The sequence below is a fragment of the Euleptes europaea genome, chromosome 1 (assembly GCF_029931775.1).
Source record: "Euleptes europaea isolate rEulEur1 chromosome 1, rEulEur1.hap1, whole genome shotgun sequence".
Lineage (NCBI taxonomy): Eukaryota > Metazoa > Chordata > Lepidosauria > Squamata > Sphaerodactylidae > Euleptes > Euleptes europaea.
Window position 1 is genome coordinate 12231261 of NC_079312.1, and position 17359 is coordinate 12248619.

The following is a 17359-nucleotide window of genomic DNA, read 5'->3' on the forward strand; positions in this document are numbered from 1 at the left end:
TGGAGACCAAGCCCTATGACGAAAGGCTGAGGGAATTGGGGATGTTTAGTCTGCAGAAGAGGAGGTTGAGGGGGGACATGATTGCTCTCTCTAAGTATTTGAAGGGCTGTCACTTAGAGGAGGGCAGGGAGCTGTTCCTGTTGGCAGCAGAGGGCAGGATTCGTAATAATGGGTTTAAATTATGGGTGGAAAGGTACCGGCTGGATAATAGGAAAACTTTTTTTTTTTCTCCAGTAAGAGTTGTTTGACAGTGGAATCAGCTCCCTAGGGAGGTGGTGAGCTCCCCCTCTCTGGCAGTCTTTAAGCAGAGGCTGGACAAGCACTTGTCAGGGATGCTCTAGGCTGATCCTGCATTGAGCAGGGGGGTTGGACTAGATGGCCTCTACGGCCCCTTCCAGCTCTATGATTCACCCAAGCTTAAGAAAGCTTCAAGCCCTCCACATAAGAACAGTGATGACTTTAGCTGAGACATGAACACCCTGGCTCCATTGATTGGGGTTGCCTAGCAACTACAAGATGGCAGCCAGGATCTCACAAGGAAGTAGCAGTCAGAGCATATGACTTGGCTTCACACACCCCTTTAAGCCCCCTTAAGCTTTTTACTTCCCAAAAGAAGGAGGACGTTGTTTCTCCAGTACAGTTCTACAGCGTAGTCCCTTTTGTTTTCCTTTTATAATTATTCTGCAATTTTTAAAAGGCTTTTTACTGGGTGCCCCCTTCGTAATTTGTACCCACACCATGGAGGGTTGGTGTAACTTTAGAATTTTAGATACATGATAATTTGCATTACAAATCCCAATTATGCAGCCAAACAGCCCAGGCACAGTTCCTGTGAAAATACAGGCCTTGGGTCCATCTAGATAGCATAGAGACAACCATGGTTATCATTCACACAGAAAGTGCGCTGCATGTATGTCTAACAGCTGAAGGAAGTTGTGGAAGAGCGAACCTGAGGTCATACCTTCCCCCACAAGGATGCATACTGCTGCCTAGGCGCTTTTCTCCCAGCTGTGGCTTTCATACCAGAAGGTAGCAGGGCTCTGGAGAAAAGGCCCTTCACTCCCATCACCTCATGGAGCCTCATAGTCCAGGCGGTGGTGGAAGAGCCTCTGCTCAGCACCACCACAAACACAGTCCAAGTGAGCCTGCTCAGTAAGATTCAGCCTGTGATTTCCACTGTCAGCCAAGACCTCTTCCAAATCCTTGAATTCTCTTCCTCCGAGGCCAGCTAGGCTTGCCAACCTCCAGGTGGTGGCTGGCGATCTCCCGCTATTACAACTAATCTCCAGGCGATAAAAATCAGTTCCCCTGGAGAAAATGGCCACTTTGGCAACTGGACACCAGTCAAGAAGGGCCGGATCCTGCCCTGGCCACCCTCCTGGGGAGCACCGCCTTGCCTTTTCCTTCGGGGCCCTGCTGGCGAGGCCCACAGAGACTCCCCTCGCAGGGCTGCCCAGCCTGGGGGAGCTGCTCCCTCCCTCCTTCCCCGCCCTGCCCCACAGTTACCCTTCCAGGCGTCCCCCCCAGTCCGCCTCCAGCCTCGACCCTTCACCTCTCCTGCAAGCAAAGACGGGAGCACAAGGCGGAAGCTGGAGGACTCGTGCGCATGCGCTTTAGGAAACGCGGCTCTATCGCTTTAATCTTTCCAAGCCCTCGCGGGCCAAGAAACAAAATACTCTTTACAGGACTGTTAGGTAAAGGAAGGCTTCTTTTTTCCTTTTCCAATTATTCTACAGTTGTTGCAGAGCTTTTTGTTGTTTAAAAACAAGAACTTTTTTTTTTTAACTGGGTGGGCCCCTTTTCAATTTGTAGGGTTGCCAGGTCCCTCTTCGCCACCCGCAGGAGATTGTTGGGGCTGAGCCTGAGGAGGGCGGGTTTTCTGGAGGGATTTCAGTGCCATCGAGGCCAATGGCCAAAGCGGCCATTTTCTCCAGGTGAGCTGATCTCTATTGGTTGGAGGTGAGTTGTAATAGCAGGAGACCTCCAGCTAGTACCTGGAGGTTGGCAACCCTATCAATTTGGACCCACATCATGGGGTTGCAATCCAGAAGGTGGGGGAAGAGCTTTCTCTCAGACAAGGTCCAAGAGAGCACATTTGGTCAGATTAAAGGAAGCCACAGCCTTCAGTTTGCAAGATCTGAGCAAGGCTGTCAAAGACAGGACATTTTGGAGGACTTTCATTCATAGGGTCGCCGTGAGTAGGAAGCGACTTGACGGCACTTAACACACACACACACACACAACCTTGTGATTTCTGCTGTCAGTCAAGACCTCTTCCAAACGTTTTAATCTCCCCCCTCTGAGGTCTACCAAGCTCCTATTTGATGGAAGGAGAGGGCTTCCCTAATTTGGGACCTGTGGGAGCCTCTTTTTCCATGCTATGCCCTGAATGATTGCTCAGTATTGGTGCTGCAAGACTAGAATGTGTTATTTTCTTTCACGGTGAGCTTCTACCTGGTGAAACGATGGATATGGGAAACCCACACGAGGGACACACTTAATCACTCAACATTTGGTTTAACTGCTTCCGTTAGTTGTAATTGTTTTGTTAATAAACCCATAAATTAAGTTTCTAATTAGAATCATAGGATTGGGACCACCAGGGCCATCTAGTCCAACCCCTACACAATGCAGGAAATTCCCAACTACCTCCCCCCACCCACACACCCCAGTGACCCCCTACTCCATGCCCAGAAGATAAGCCAAAAAAATCTTCCAGGATCCTGCTGCTTCAAGGCTTCTGCCTTCTCTCCTGTGATAGAAAAGTCCTTCTAAAAATTCCTTTGTACAGTTTGTGAAATGCTAGGAAGGCTGTTCCACCACAGAAGAGATGTCAGAGAGAACGTCTAAGTTTATGCATTTTCAGGCACCACCTTCAAATATTTCTCCTCTGATTAGCAGACCTAGCAGAGGCTTGGTGGCGGAGCATCTGCTTTCACCCAGAAGGTCTCAGGTTCAATACCCAGCGTCTACAGTTCAAGGGACCAGGTAGGAGGTGATGTGAAGACCTCTGCCTGAGACCCTGGAGAGCTTACTGAGAGCAGAGAAGACTGACCCCAGTAGACTGCCCAGAAGGCACTTTCATGTGTACAGCATAATGGGACTGGCTGTCCTGAGAGATTTGTGGGTCCTAGGCCACGGACGGCCTTCGTGGTAATAACCAGACCCTTGAACTAAACCTGGAAACTAATGGGGAGCCGATGGAGCCCTTATAAAAGAAGTTCACTTTGCCTAACTCCTGAGAGTTGCTGAGCTATATTCTACAATGCCAGAACTTTCCAAGTTGTCTTCAAGGCCTGCCCCTGTGGAGTACAGTCTAGTAGTCTAGCATCAAGGCAGCACCTCTCTGGAGTCTCTGACGGCTATGCTATTTTGATTGGTTTTGGAGATGCCAAGGATTGGAGATGCCAAGGACAGAATCGGAGATCTCCTTAGAGAAGTGATGGCGAACCTTTTAGAGACCGAGTGCCCAAACTGCAACCCAAAACTCACTTATTTATTGCAAAGTGCCAACACAGCTAGAAGTCCACTTGGGGCTAAAGGTTGCCAGGTCCCTCTTTGCCACCTGCAGGAGATTTTGGGGGCGGAGCCTGAGGAGGGTGGGGTTTGGGGAGGGACTTCAATGGCATAGAGTCCAATTGCCAAAGCGGCCATTTTCTCCAGGTGAACTGAAGTAGCAGATCTTCTGCTACTACCTGGAGGTTGACAACCCTGCATGGGCGGCTGAGAGGGGGAAGGAAAGCTGCTGGAGCATAGCCCCCACCCCTTCAGTTTGGTTCTTTTTCCAAATGTTATCTTCATACGAATTTAAAAAGACTGTTATGCGGGGGGGGGGGCTGATGGTGGGGACAGCCCTCTGCACACCTCAGAGGCACCTCATGCAACGCTAAGTTGCATGAACAAGCAGAGTGGAAACCCAAGCTAAGCAAAGGGCTAAGCTCCAGCAGAAACGCCAGGCGGGCCCCCGTTCGGCCCTCACTGCCAATCCCCCGCGCTGCAGTCACCAACCAGCCTGCCGCAGACGGCTGCCCAGTCGTCCCACTCCCGGTCCAGCCCAGTCCCAGCTCCACCTCTTCCAGTCCTCGGCAGAAGGCTCGTCGTTGTCTTCACTTCCGGAGCGCGCAGCCAGCAACTGCGGAGAAGGCACTGTGAAGGAGCCCAGTGCTTCCTGGAGGAGCTGGGAAGGCACCGCTGGTCCCCAGCCTCCTCAGCCGGAGGAACGAACTCAGGCTAATTCTGTGCTGGGGCGATGGTGTGCGTGCCCACAGAAAGGGCTCTGAGTGCCACCTTTGGCATCCATGCCATAGGTTCACCACCACTGCCTTAGAGCAATACATGGGCTCTTCCACTGAGTTACGAGCTTTCCCCCATTACAGAAACGGCTTCTCTCCATCCATGTGCCACCTGCCCTTCCTGTCTCTTGCCCAAAGAAAGGACTGTGCACTTTTCCCCTGTGCACTTGGCATTTTTACATTCAAAGCTCAACAATGAGAGCCTGAAAACTCGTATTTTCCTTGAAAGATCAACATTTCACCCTCTGAGAATTCTCTCCTCCTCTAAAAGGACTCCAGCTGAGCTCCAGGGCCCTTTTCTTTGCCTCCTGTCTAGGAATCCCAGCTCTTTCTTTTTAAGCCATTAATAGAAACAACTGTTGTTTTAACGTACCTCGGCTTTTTTTTTTTTGTAAGCCAGGAAGGACAAGATGAGGTGTGCCTTTCTCTCCAGCCCCACCTTCTAGCCAGAAATGTCTCTTCTCTGATTCCAGGCAAAGAAGGTCTGGTTGGGGTCACTCAGTGGGGAAGTCAAGAAACTCTGTTCACTTTCAGAGGCAAGAACCAAATAAGAATGTGGAAGAGGGATGGAGAGAATTAGATTGCCCATGGAATCTTGTACTATGCACCCCCTCAAATAAAATAAAGGATCTCTGCCCCTTCACCTGCTAAACCTGAGTTGCATTTGCACACCTGCTCCGAAGCAATCCCATTCACACTAACGAAGAAAAGAGTCGACAGCAGAAAGGAAAAATCCCTTCCCTGGGCTCCAGGTGGGATTCACCTGGTTTGTTGGAGACAGAGGTGACAGGCACCCTCTTTCTTGGGGGGGGGAAGGGATCTCTACAGGGCCAGCTCTATTCCCCCCTGCCAGAGTACAACTCTCTCTCCAGCCATATCAGGCTCTACAGTGGAACCTACGTGCCTAATTAGTATTGCCAACCAATCCAGCCTGCTTCAACTCCAGGATAAGGATCCAGAGTTGGGAATCCTGCTCGGGAGCAGAGAAGGGGCCAACCTGACCCCCTCCTTCCTGGCCCAGTTTTGCATGTGGGACCCAGAGAGAGAGAGATCCCCTTGCAGAGCTTCCCAATCTGGGGGAGTTTCCTCTCCCTCACTGCCCCACCGCTCTTTACTCCTCCAGGCGTCCCCCAGTCAGGCTCCAGCCTCCGTCCTCCAGGTCTTCTGAAAGCAAAACCAGATCCCCAAGGGAGAAGGACTTCAGGGGTTCTCCATCCTTAAGACACACACACATTTAGGATGTATGCAGACAAGGGAGAAACACATTCTTTGATCTATCTGGATGTGATTGTGGGCATTTAATGGAGACTGTTTTTCTTTTGGCTCAGGGTCACCCAGTGAACTTGCTTTCCCCCAGATCCTAGTCTGACACTCTCACCACTACACAACACTGTTTCTATAAATCAGGTTTGGTTTGTCCTCAGAGTTCTTGCATAGACTTCCCTGGCTCAGGTTCCTGGGCGCTCTGGGGTCAGTGGACAAGAGGTGCATTTGCATTTGAATGGGGAAAATAGCTGGCAGTGGGCATTCCTTGCCTTGGTTTCCTGCCCCAACCTCCCCCCATTTAATGTTTGATTTCCTGACTGGATGGAGCTGTTCAGCCTACTCTCTGCAAATCTCTCCCGGGCAGAGGGAAGCGGGAATTTCCAGCAGGATCCAGAGGCTTGAATTGTTCCTTCTGTCTCAGCTGCAGAATCCAGTGTGGGGGCGGGAGGGAGGGGAGAGATAATTTGCTGTGCATGTTTCTCTTTTGGACATGCATAGGCCCCTGAGAGCAAGCCAGCATGCAATGGGTTAAAGTTGCATTGAATCAGGAGTTTGAGGTGGGGGCTGGAAGTAGAAGGGAATTTATAAAACTAGGCAATTCATAAAGAAGGAGGTGGCTCCGACCCTTAAGAACTTGCTCCTGAATTCCATTTTTTCAATTAAAAAAAGGGTTTGATGAAGTATTTAAAAGATAAAGGTAGTTAAGCACTGGGTCATTACTGACCCATGGGGTGATGTCACATCACGGCGTTTACTAGACACTTAAGGGCACTTTCACACAGCCCAAATAATGCACTTTCAAACCATTTTCAATGCACCTTAACGATAGTTTGCAAGTGGATTCTGCCAGTTCGCACAGTAAAATCCACCTTCAAAGTGCATTATTTGGGCATTGTGAAAGTGTTTACGGGGTGGTTTGCCATTGCCTTCCCCAGCCGTCTACACTTTATCCCCAGCAAGATGAGGTATTGGCTGCTGTATTTTCCAAGGGGATGGCTTCCATTTTCTGCTTTTTGTTCCCAACATGCCGCAAGAGTCACCTGATGCTCATCAGCCCCCACAGCCCCCCCAAAGCATCCTGCACAGGATGCTGATAAAAACAACTGAAAATAGGGGCCCAAAAGAACCTTCCTCCCCTTTTATTAACTTCCATCCTGATACAGAGAGCTGGAGAGCTCAGAAGCTTGCACCGATTGGCCCTGATAAACGGTATTATATGCCTATTGTTTTGGACTAGGGTTTCAAAGCTCCGTCTACTCCACTTAGAGCTACAGAAGAGAAGGATGAGCCCTCCTTCCTGTTATCCTGCCTCTACTAACGTTTGGTTAGGAAAACACTCTGCACGTGCTCCGGCACTGGGCTGTGGCAGTTCCCCATTTTTGAGGGAAAGAGGGGCTTTCTACCTGTCCCTATCTCTGGTATCTTCCCTTTGGCACATACCGTATATACTAATTGGTATAAGGGCCTTAAAGACCCTTGTCCTTTGTGGAGACAGGTTAAGGAAAGGCACTCTGCACATGCTCTATTACTCATCCCTGGCCTTAAAGGGAATTCTCACATAGATTCAAAACTGAGAGGTGAGATGATGGACAACCCGTTCCTCCTTGTATGTGTGCGTACACATGAAGCTGCCTTCTTTTGAGTCAGGCCTATATATAGTCTTTCAAGGTCAGTATTGTCCAAGATCTCAGGCATATCGAGAATGGTCTTCCAAAACAGCTCCCATGGGATCCTTTGAACAGGAGATGCTGGAGCTTGAACCTGGGACCTTCCACATGTCGAACAGATTCTGAGTCACGGTTCTCCCCTGTGTAAAAAGATGGGGATTGCTGGAAAATCCTGTTGCAGGAACTCATTAAAAAAAGATTGATTTTATTAGTTCTTTCTGTAAGGGGGGGAGCTCTGGAGGAGTGCTTGAGAACGACTGACTATCCTTTATATACTTATCTGAAGTATGCCTGATTTACCCGATCCTAGTGGAACTTGCTTGTAAGCAGACATCAAGCTGAAAAGCAACTTTTAAAACATTTTTTAAAACATGTTTGTTTGTTGTATGCCCCCTCCCTCTCTAGACGCTTGCTTGGTGACTTCCCTCACAGAGATGTTGTGAGAAAAAAAAATGGAGGGGTTGTGCTAATGTAAACTGCAAATCCAGGTTGGGAAATTCTTGGAGATTTGGGCACCAGAGTTACCAACCTCCAGGTAGCACCTGGAGATCTCCCGGAATTGCAGTTGATCTCCAGGCAATAGAGATCAGTTCCCCTGGAGAAAATAGCTGCTTTGGAGGGTGGACTCTATGGCATAATACCCTGCTGAGGTCCCTCCCCAGGCTCCACCCACAAAATCTCCAGGTATTTCCCAACCCAGAGCTGGCAACCCTATTGGGGATGGAGCCCGGGGATGTGATGCCATAGCTTTGACCCTCCAAAGAGACTTGTCTGTAGCACCATCCTTGATTGGAAGTCATGGGTCATCTGACTAGGGTCCAGAGTGCCATACGTTTAGCCATGCTCATTCTATGTTAACTTTCTTCATCACCTGAACTGCTTTGCACATTATTCTGCTCGACTACAGCAATGCCACAATGCAAGAAACCAAGGCCTGAACCAGCGTAGCTTAATAGCGAGGAACATCAGCTACGTGGTAGAGTAGTAAATATACTTAGAAAGACTTGGTTATTTTCTTTGCCCGTGTGCCTTTGAGATTACTGTACCTTGCATTTTAATTAAGTTGACTTTTTATTTCTTAATAAACCGTTTCATTAAAAAGGTGGTTTGAGTTATTTGGTTATGCTACAACACGTTATTCTATACTTATATGAATTGCAGCTAACTGAACGAAATACGCTGGTTATGTATTATTGAATTTGTTCTAACTAATCGTTAAGTAAACTCTGGACTTTCAAATAACAGAATATTAGCAGAAGTAGAATAAGTGAATGAAACTTTGCAACAATTTTTGTATGCAGAAAATGTTTTATTATATATCAAAAATGATCAAAAAATTTTTTTTCTTGTATACAATTGAGCTTATTTTCTAATATTGTATTGTTTTTATATATATAACGTTTTACCCCTCCCGTTTTTTTCCTGTACCCCTCCAATTATATAAATAAAATATATATGTATAAAAAAAACACGGCTGGGGCTCAGGAGAGGGCAGCCAGTCGTGATAGTCGGCGCAAGACTCCTGAGTCCTGGTGTTCCCTAAGCTGAAGGAAAATGTTGCCAAAAACAGGGGCGGCGGGGGGGTTTCTCCTTTTCCCCTAATGGCACAAAAATACCTCAGGAAACAACAAGCCCAGAAGTTGTTGTTTTGCTTTGCTTTGCATGCAGCTGCTTGTTCCTCTCAAATGGCTTCTCCACACAGGCTGCCTGGGAGCCGTTTTATATACTAAGAAACCGTGGCTGTTACCACACTAGGTATTCCCAGCGACGTATCAAGAGTTTGGAAATGTTATAAAAAACATCGCTTTAAAAGGGTTTTTGGATGCCACGGATAAAAAATGGTTGGAAGTCGTCGTCACAGCTAAAGGGACCAAACAAAATGCGAACAGCATTTTTTATAACAGTTTCAAACTCTTAATACATCCGTGGGAATACATAGAAAGCGCAAACAGTATTTTTTTAATAACATTTCCAAACTCTTAATACATCGCTGGGAATACACAGAAAGTGCGAACAGTATTTTTTATAACATTTCCAAACTCTTAATACATGGCTGGGAATACCTAGTGCGGTAACAGCCACTGGCTGCTGTTATGTGGGCTGTTCCTGGATGACACGCAACTTTGCAAACGCACATGCGCCATGTTGCCACTTTGCATTTTTACCTATAGCCTTAAAACAGCACACACACACAAAAACCCCAACAACCCTCCCATTATGTGTGAAGCTGTCAGTACATTTACAACACAATATACTTCCATTGTGCCTTTTCTCGCATACATTGTGCATATAACATCCTGCCAGAAACTCTACACCTGAGGCTTTGTTTCTTTATTCCCCCCCCCTTTTGCTGACCTCAAGGGGGAGTCTGGAGGAGAACTGACCTCCCCACTACAAATAACTTTTTCCTTTGGAGGAAATGGAAGCTTTGGATAGTTCAGGCCGGACTGGGGCCTTGGAGTGAAGAGTGAGATCATTCCCCCCTCCCAACTTCCCACAGATGAAACTAGCTCCCAGTTAGGCTGGTATATTGGCTCATCTGCCTGGTAACAGGCTGCAGGTGCATCTGGTTATCCATGGACTCTGCTAGGCCTCCACAACTACAAGGCAGAATTTTGTAGGCATTCAAAGTGGAGAATAAGTGATGCTAAGCTAAAGCAAAATGGCTTTTCCTGTCTTCACACCGACCATGCCATGTCTGAAGTCCAAACGTGCATGCGGGCTCAAAAAGGTTGGAAACCCCTGACCTACAAGGTGGTGTGTGTGTGTTAAGTGCCGTCAAGTCGCTTCCGACTCATGGCGACCCTATGAATGAAAGTCCTCCAAAATGTCCTGTCTTTGACAGCCTTGCTCAGATCTTGCAAATTGAAGGCTGTGGCTTGTGTGTGTCACGGAAGCTGACAGCAATCCCGTAAGGCACTGGTTCCCAACCAGGGGTCCGTGGACCCCCAGGGGTCCGCGAGAGCTAAATTAAGGTCCACGAAACAAAGTTATAAACCCATAATAAATTAATATTTTCAATTAAAAGTTCTCTATTATAAAAATATATATTCAAATATTATTCTAAGCTTAATGTTTAACTAACAGTTATGATTAAAGTTTATTTTCAAATTATCAGAATTTTTATTTTGAACCTTGGGGTCCCTGCACCGAACAAAAAAGTCCTTGTGGTCCCTGGTAAAAAAAAGGTTGGGAACCACTGCCGTAAGGGGTCTAGATTCTATCAAGAGACTAAACTCCTAGCAGAGTCACTCAAGACGGGATGGTCACAGCTGAGACACCAGACGAAGATGCATCCACCCCCTTAAGGGCTCAATGGCCACATCCGCAGAAGAGAACAGGCAGTTCCAATGGGGATGGGTGCAGAGGAATCCCTGAAGGGTAGCTACTGGGCAGCAGCAGTAATGCAAGGTGACACTGGCGGAGGATCTTTCGTAGACAACGGCAGGGCCGCTATGGCTAACCCTGGTTATTACTGCGCAGAAGAAGGCACTGGTAAACCACTTCTGACCAACCTTTACCTTGAAAACCCGATGATGAGACAATCCAATATGAAAAAAGATATAGTGCTGGAAGATGGGACCCCCAGGTCGGATGGCACTCAATCTGCTACTGGGGTAGGGCAGAGGACAAGTACGAGTAGCTCTGTTCTTAATGATGCGACTGGACTAAAGCCGAAAGGACGTTCAGTGGTTGACATGAATAGATGCAAAAGGAAAGTCCGAAGCTGTTCGACATACAAGGTGGGGATGGGGCCTAATGGGATAGGGAGTTAGCCAAGGTATATGTGTGTGTGGAAACTTAAAAAATCTTTCCTGGAGATATCAAATTTTTGGAAACTTTTGAATTATCTAAACCACCAATTTTCCTGTCAGATCTTATGAGACTGAGTTAAAATAGTAAATGCATCGTTTACAACAGCATATAAAATTGTAGTAATTGGCATATTTATGGAAGCCAGAAGTATAAATGCTTTCTTTTTCTACAAGCAGAATTACAAATACACCCAAATATTAAAGAAAGAGAGAGCGGCAAACTGTTCCACCCCCTGCTATCTAAGCACATGCCATTCCAAAGTAGTGTGTGTGGGGGGGTGGAACACAGGAATTTTTTTCCAGTGCTTCCAACTGGTGTGTGTGTGGGGAATTCTTACAATTTCATGATATAAATTTTGACTGCTTTCTCTCTGTCTCATACTGTTTGATTCATTCTGTATTACTATTGGACAATGGAGCTATCAACTTCAAAAGCAACAGGCGAAATGACCATTTTAAACAATCTGCCTGACCATTCAGGGTCTTCTTCAGCCCTCCTCAGGCCCCCCCCCCCTCCAAATCTCCAGGTATTTACAAACGAATTGGCTACACTAAATGGAGGGGGTGTTAAGTCTAACCCACTTTGCAGGCCTGTTCTAACAGAAGTAGGGTTGCCAACCTCCAGGTTGCTTTTGCAACCTACTGATGCACTTTATGAAATCATTTATGTGGACTCTATAAGGACTAAGTATTGTTCCCGTGGTTCACTCATGCACTTCATGAAATTATTTATGTAGACTGAATAAGGATTGAGAATTTGGGCTTATATTGTATTATTGAGAATTGATATTTCTTTGCTCCAGAATTTGTTCTTTGTATGTTTCCAATACATATTCCTAATAGCATTAATTGCTATGGTTTGGTCTTCTTATTATAGAAAGAATTGTCTTGTGCTACTTTCTTGATTTCCACACTCCCTACTTAGCACTTGCAAGCCGTTTTGTGATTACTAACCTCCAGGTGGTGGCTGGAGATCTCCTGCTACAACTGATCTCCTGCCGATAGAGATAACTTCGCCTGGAGAAAATGGCTGCTTTGTCATTGGACTCTATGGCATTGAAGTCCCCCCCCTCCAAACCCCGCACTCCTTAGGCACCGCCCCCCAAATCTCCTAAACAGAAGTGATGAGTGCCATACATGAAATGCTTTGAACTTTCTTGACAGTAAGGAGGGCTTCACTTGGAGGGATATTTCTGAGGCTCTGGAGGGGAAAACAGAGTCTCCCCCCCCGTCCACCCCTTGGTTCACAGTTAAACCTATCAGATCTTTTATTTCTTACACTGAACTACATTCCCCAGAAGGCTTTGCGCAAGGAAGTGACTCTGCAAAGGCGGCACTAAAACAGACGCCTAGAACGGCGCCCGAAGCCGTTTAGGAAAAGCCTCTTCCGGTTCCTCCTCCGGAAACGGCTCGATTTTTTTAAAAATTATTATTATTATTATTGAAGAAGCGTTTGCAGCCGAGGGAAGTCATTGCTTGGGATCCGTGACTTCTTCCTGGAGAGGCAAAACTTGTCTGCGGGAGTCTTAAGTGAGTAAAGAAAAAAAAAAACAGTTTGGGACTGTGTAAAAGAATAATAATAATAATAAAAAATTAAATGGAGGGCTTGGGCAGGGATTGGAGACGCCGACTTCGGAGCCCTTCTTTGTTTCTGTGCCTTAAACAGCACTCTGGTTTGCTGTAAGGGGAAACATGCTTAAAGGCACGAGCCAAGCTGCCCCCCCCCCCAGCAGACTAATGCAATCGTGGGAGAAAGTGGGCTTGCCAACCTCCAGGTGCGGCCTGGCATCTTCTGGAGCCAAAACAGATCTCCAGACAACAGAGATCGGTGCCCCTGCAGGAAAGGGCAGCTTTGGAGGGTGGGCTCGACGCCATCGCATCTCCCCCACCCCACCCCCGCGCTCCCTCCTTCTCCAAACTCTTTCCCCCTTCCTAGGCACTGTCCCCACTGCATGGCCCCTTCCAGCTCTATGATTCTATGAAAAGGGCCAGAGTCCAGTAGCAGCTTAAAGACTAACAAAAATATTTTTTCTGGTAGGGTATGAGCTTAAAGGGAGATTGGAAAGAGAAACTGCTGAATTACAGTTGGTATTCAAACTAAAGGCAATGCATTTACCTGGGCTGAATCAAGACCTTGCATTCATGGCTCATTAGGTAAGGTAAGGTAAAGGTCCCCTGTGCAAGCACATTCCTGACCCATAGGGAGACGTCACATCCTGACGTTTTCTAGGCAGACTTTGTTTTTGCGGAGGGGTTTGCCAGTGCCTTCCCCAGTCATCTTCCCTTTACCCCCAGCAAGCTGGGTACTCATTTGACCGACCTCGGAAGGATGGAAGGCTGAGTCAACCTCGAGCCGGCTCCCTGAAACTGACTCCCTCCGGGATCGAACTCAGGTCGTGAGCAGAGCTTTTGACTGCAGTACTGCAGCTTAACACTCTGTGCCACGGGGCTCATTACCAATGCTGATTTCTCCACACCCATCTCTCCCCTGGACATCACAGACTCTTCTGCAGACCACATCTCATCCCATCACGCCTGCTGTTCACATTGACATACTGTTAACATTTACATTTACATACTAATGCTTGTCTGAACTCACTTTCCTCTACTTAAAGACTGATGGATTCACATTCTAGCTGTATCTGAAGAAGTGAGCTGTGGCTCACGAAAGCTCATACCCTACCAGAAAATATTCTTGTTAGTCTTTAAGGTGCTACTGGACTCTTGCCCTTTTCGACTACTGCACACACACTAACACGGCTACCCACTGTGAATTATGATTCTATGAGTCAGCTATTGGTCAGTCAAGCTCTCTATTGTGTGCTCTGATTGGCTGTTCAGGGCTTTGGGGTTCCCAGCACGAGGACTGTCTGCATGCAAAGCTGATGCTCTGCCCACCCTGATCGTTTTTGAATGTTTGAGTCTGCTTTTAACTGAGTTTGTTAAGGACAGTACTGGCTGTTCTGACTGGCAGCAATTCTCCGAGGTCTCATACTTTCCCAACAATGGATGTTTCACTAGGGCAAGGATCCCCAACGTGATGCCCATGGTGGTTGTCAGGATAAAAAGGAGGAGAGAATTGTGAAAGCCGCTTTGGTTCCCCAGTGGGGAGAAAGGTGGGATATACATAAATAAAATTAATTGATTAAATTAAACACCAGCACCTTTCCTGGAGCTCACTGAGTGCTTTTAGAAACTGGATGAGGCAGGGTGTCTGACTGGCCACTTGAGGTCCGATTGGCGGGTAGATTAAAATAACATTGTTTCAGTCGCAGCTGCCACCACAGTGTTGATTTTAATTCTCTCTCACTCCTCTTCCCCAGTGTATTTTTACACTTCTCCCCCTTCTCCCCTGCGCTTGGGCTTTCTCTGTATGTGTGTGTCTGCCTCCTGCAGCAGCCATTTTATGGTTATGCCCACCATCCTGTGTCACAATTCCAAAGGTGCCACAGGCTTTAAAAGGTTGGGGATCCCTGGCCTAGCAATCAAACCAGAGACGTTCTGCATTCAAAACTGATGCTCTGCCACTGAGCCACAGCTCCCCCCCCCCCCGATATTTTGGATGTATGAAGTTGCTACAAACTGAGTCAGGCCATTAGTCAATAGTCTACCTTGGCTAGCAGTGTCTCCATGACACAGAGAGGTCTATTCCTGACACAACCATCCTGAGATAACTGAAGGTGCTGGGGATCGAACCTGGGAACTGCTGAAGGCAAAACAGGAGGGAAGTGGGCCGTTGGTTCCTGTCTGTGGTGGGCCCAAACATTGATCCCCTGTCTGTGTTTTTTTCTCGGTTCCTGAAGGCTTCTTTTCTTTCTCCCCACTCCACTGGGAAATATCCCATTACATCAATCTCAACTGCCAAACCCTCCCTTTTTGTCAAGCAACTTCTGAAAGGCAGCAGCCTTGGCTTCATCTGGGAACTGAAGACAAAAAACCTCCTTGACTATCCGGGAATCGGTCTTTTGGGGAGAGTTTAGCATCCAGGTTTTGTTCAGGAGAGGGAGCAACCATGGCTACGCAGCAGCTGCCCAGAGCAGGAACCAGTCTCCAGATCCAGGCGGCGCTAGAAAACTGGGTGCCGCCTGGGTTCAGAATTCAGGAACAAGGCCCAGCAGCCCCCAAAACCAGAGAGGAATTGGGAGGAGCAGGAACTACCCCTGAGGGAATCCAGGATGTGCGGCAAAGGACACCAGTGCAACTGGTTAAAGAGGAACCAGGTGCCGTGCCCCTTCAGCAGTGGCAGATGCAATGGCAGGAGTTCCTGAAGATGCTGGAGTCCCAGCGCTCCCGAGGGGGTGTCTGGCAGGTGACGGAAGAGCCCAGGCCTTGGGATGACGCAGAGGCCTTCCTAGCCGCCTTCGAGCAAGTGGGCGAGGCCTGTGCGTGGCCCAGAGACGAATGGGTAGCCCGACTCCTGCCAGCCCTCGGTGGAGAAGCTGCAAAGGCCTTTAACAGGCTGGAGGCTAGAGACAGAGATGATTATGGGATGGTGAAGGCAGCCATCTTGCGAGGGGACGCTATCAGCAGAGAGAAGCAGCGTCAACGGTTTAGGCGTTTCTGCTACCAGGAGGCTGAGGGGCCGAGAGGGGCTTACAGCCGGCTCCAGGAATTCTGCCACGGGTGGCTGAGAGTCGAGAAACGGACCAAGGAGCAGATCCTGGAGCTGTTGATCCTGGAGCAGTTCTTGACCATCCTGCCTCCGGACGTCCAGAGCTGGGTCAGGGAGAGCGGCCCCAAGAGCTGCTACCAGGCGGTGGCCCTGGCTGAGGGTTTTCTGCAGATGCAAGAGGAAGCCCAGAGGCAGGAGCCACAGGTGAGAGAATTCCTCCCCCCCCAGGGTGAGAGGTTATGGAAACAGCAGGTACGCATTGCTCACATGGTTATAATTGTCAGACCCAGGTTCAAATTCTCAGTCTGTCAAGGAAGCTGACTATATGACCTTAGGCCAGTCAATCTTTCTTGGCCTAACCAGTATATAGGGTGGTTGTTATGAGGATAAAATGGAGGAGGAAAGAACAACCTTTAAGCAGAGGTTGGATGGCCATCTGTCGGGAGTGCTTTGATTGTGGGATCCTGCATGGCGGGGTTGGACTTCTCTTCCAACCTTGTGTGATTTTGTGATGGGTGTGTGTGTGTGGGTACTTGTGAGTTTCCTGCATTGTGCAGGGGGTTGGACTAGATGACCCTGGTGGTCCCTTCCAACTCTATAATTAATGTGTTACTCTGCTTTGGATCCCCACTGTGGCAGAAAGCCGGGCATAATTTTATTTTATCTAATTGAGCATGGCATATTAGGCGTGATATGCTGCTGCAAAATGCTCTTGCAATAGCAGAAAATAATGAAAAGACAACTGAGTAATATGTGCAGTAAGGTGATCATATGTCGTATACATCAGGGGTCCCCAACCTTTTTGAGCCTGTTGGCACCTTTAGAGTTCTGGCAAAGGGTGGTGGGCACAACCACAAAATGGCTGCCGCCAGAGGTGAAGCCAACCATAAAATGTTGGGGAGTTATGTTATGCATAGCTCTAATAGTAACACTTCAACTTTTCAGGCAGAAGCTCTTCTTAACAAGATACCTTTTAAAACGAGCATACTGTTTCAAAATATTTTCTTTAATGAAAGTGGCTAATGGGAGACATGATAGAGGTCTATAAAATTATACATGGTTTGGAGAGAGTGGACAGGGAGATGTTTTTCTCCCTCTCCCATAATGCTAGAACACGGGTCGTCTGCTAAAGCTGGAGGGTGAGAGATTCAAAACAGATTCTCTCTAGTAACAGAGGAGCATGCCTATTATCTTGGGTGCGGTGGAACACAGGCAGGATGGTGCTGCTGCACTCGTCTTGTTAGTGGCTTCCTAGAAGCACCTGGTTGGCCACTGTGTGAACACTGCTGGACTTGATGGGCCTAGGTCTGATCCAGCAGGGCCTTTCTTACGTTCTTATGTTCACACAGCTTTCCTTAAGTCACACAATGAAAATCCTTGTGCTGTGGTGGCGGCTACTGCCAAAGCAACACTTTTTTAAAAAACTGCACAGCCAATCAGAACCCTTGCTGGACAAAAGCCTATCTGGCTATGCCGTCTTTCTAAAAACAGTGTGGGCCCCGGGAAAGGTGTTGGCGGGTACCACGTTGGGGACCCCCACTGTACATGGTGTAATCCCTTTCTGGGCCTTCCTGAACTGGTCTGTTACAATATAGCTCTGCTTGTAGGAAAGCTCTCCTGAACCACTGTTGTTGTGTCTCACTGAGCCAGGTCCTCATCAGAGGATGCTCCTTGAGTCAGCCAGATCTCCCTTTTAGAGATCCCCCT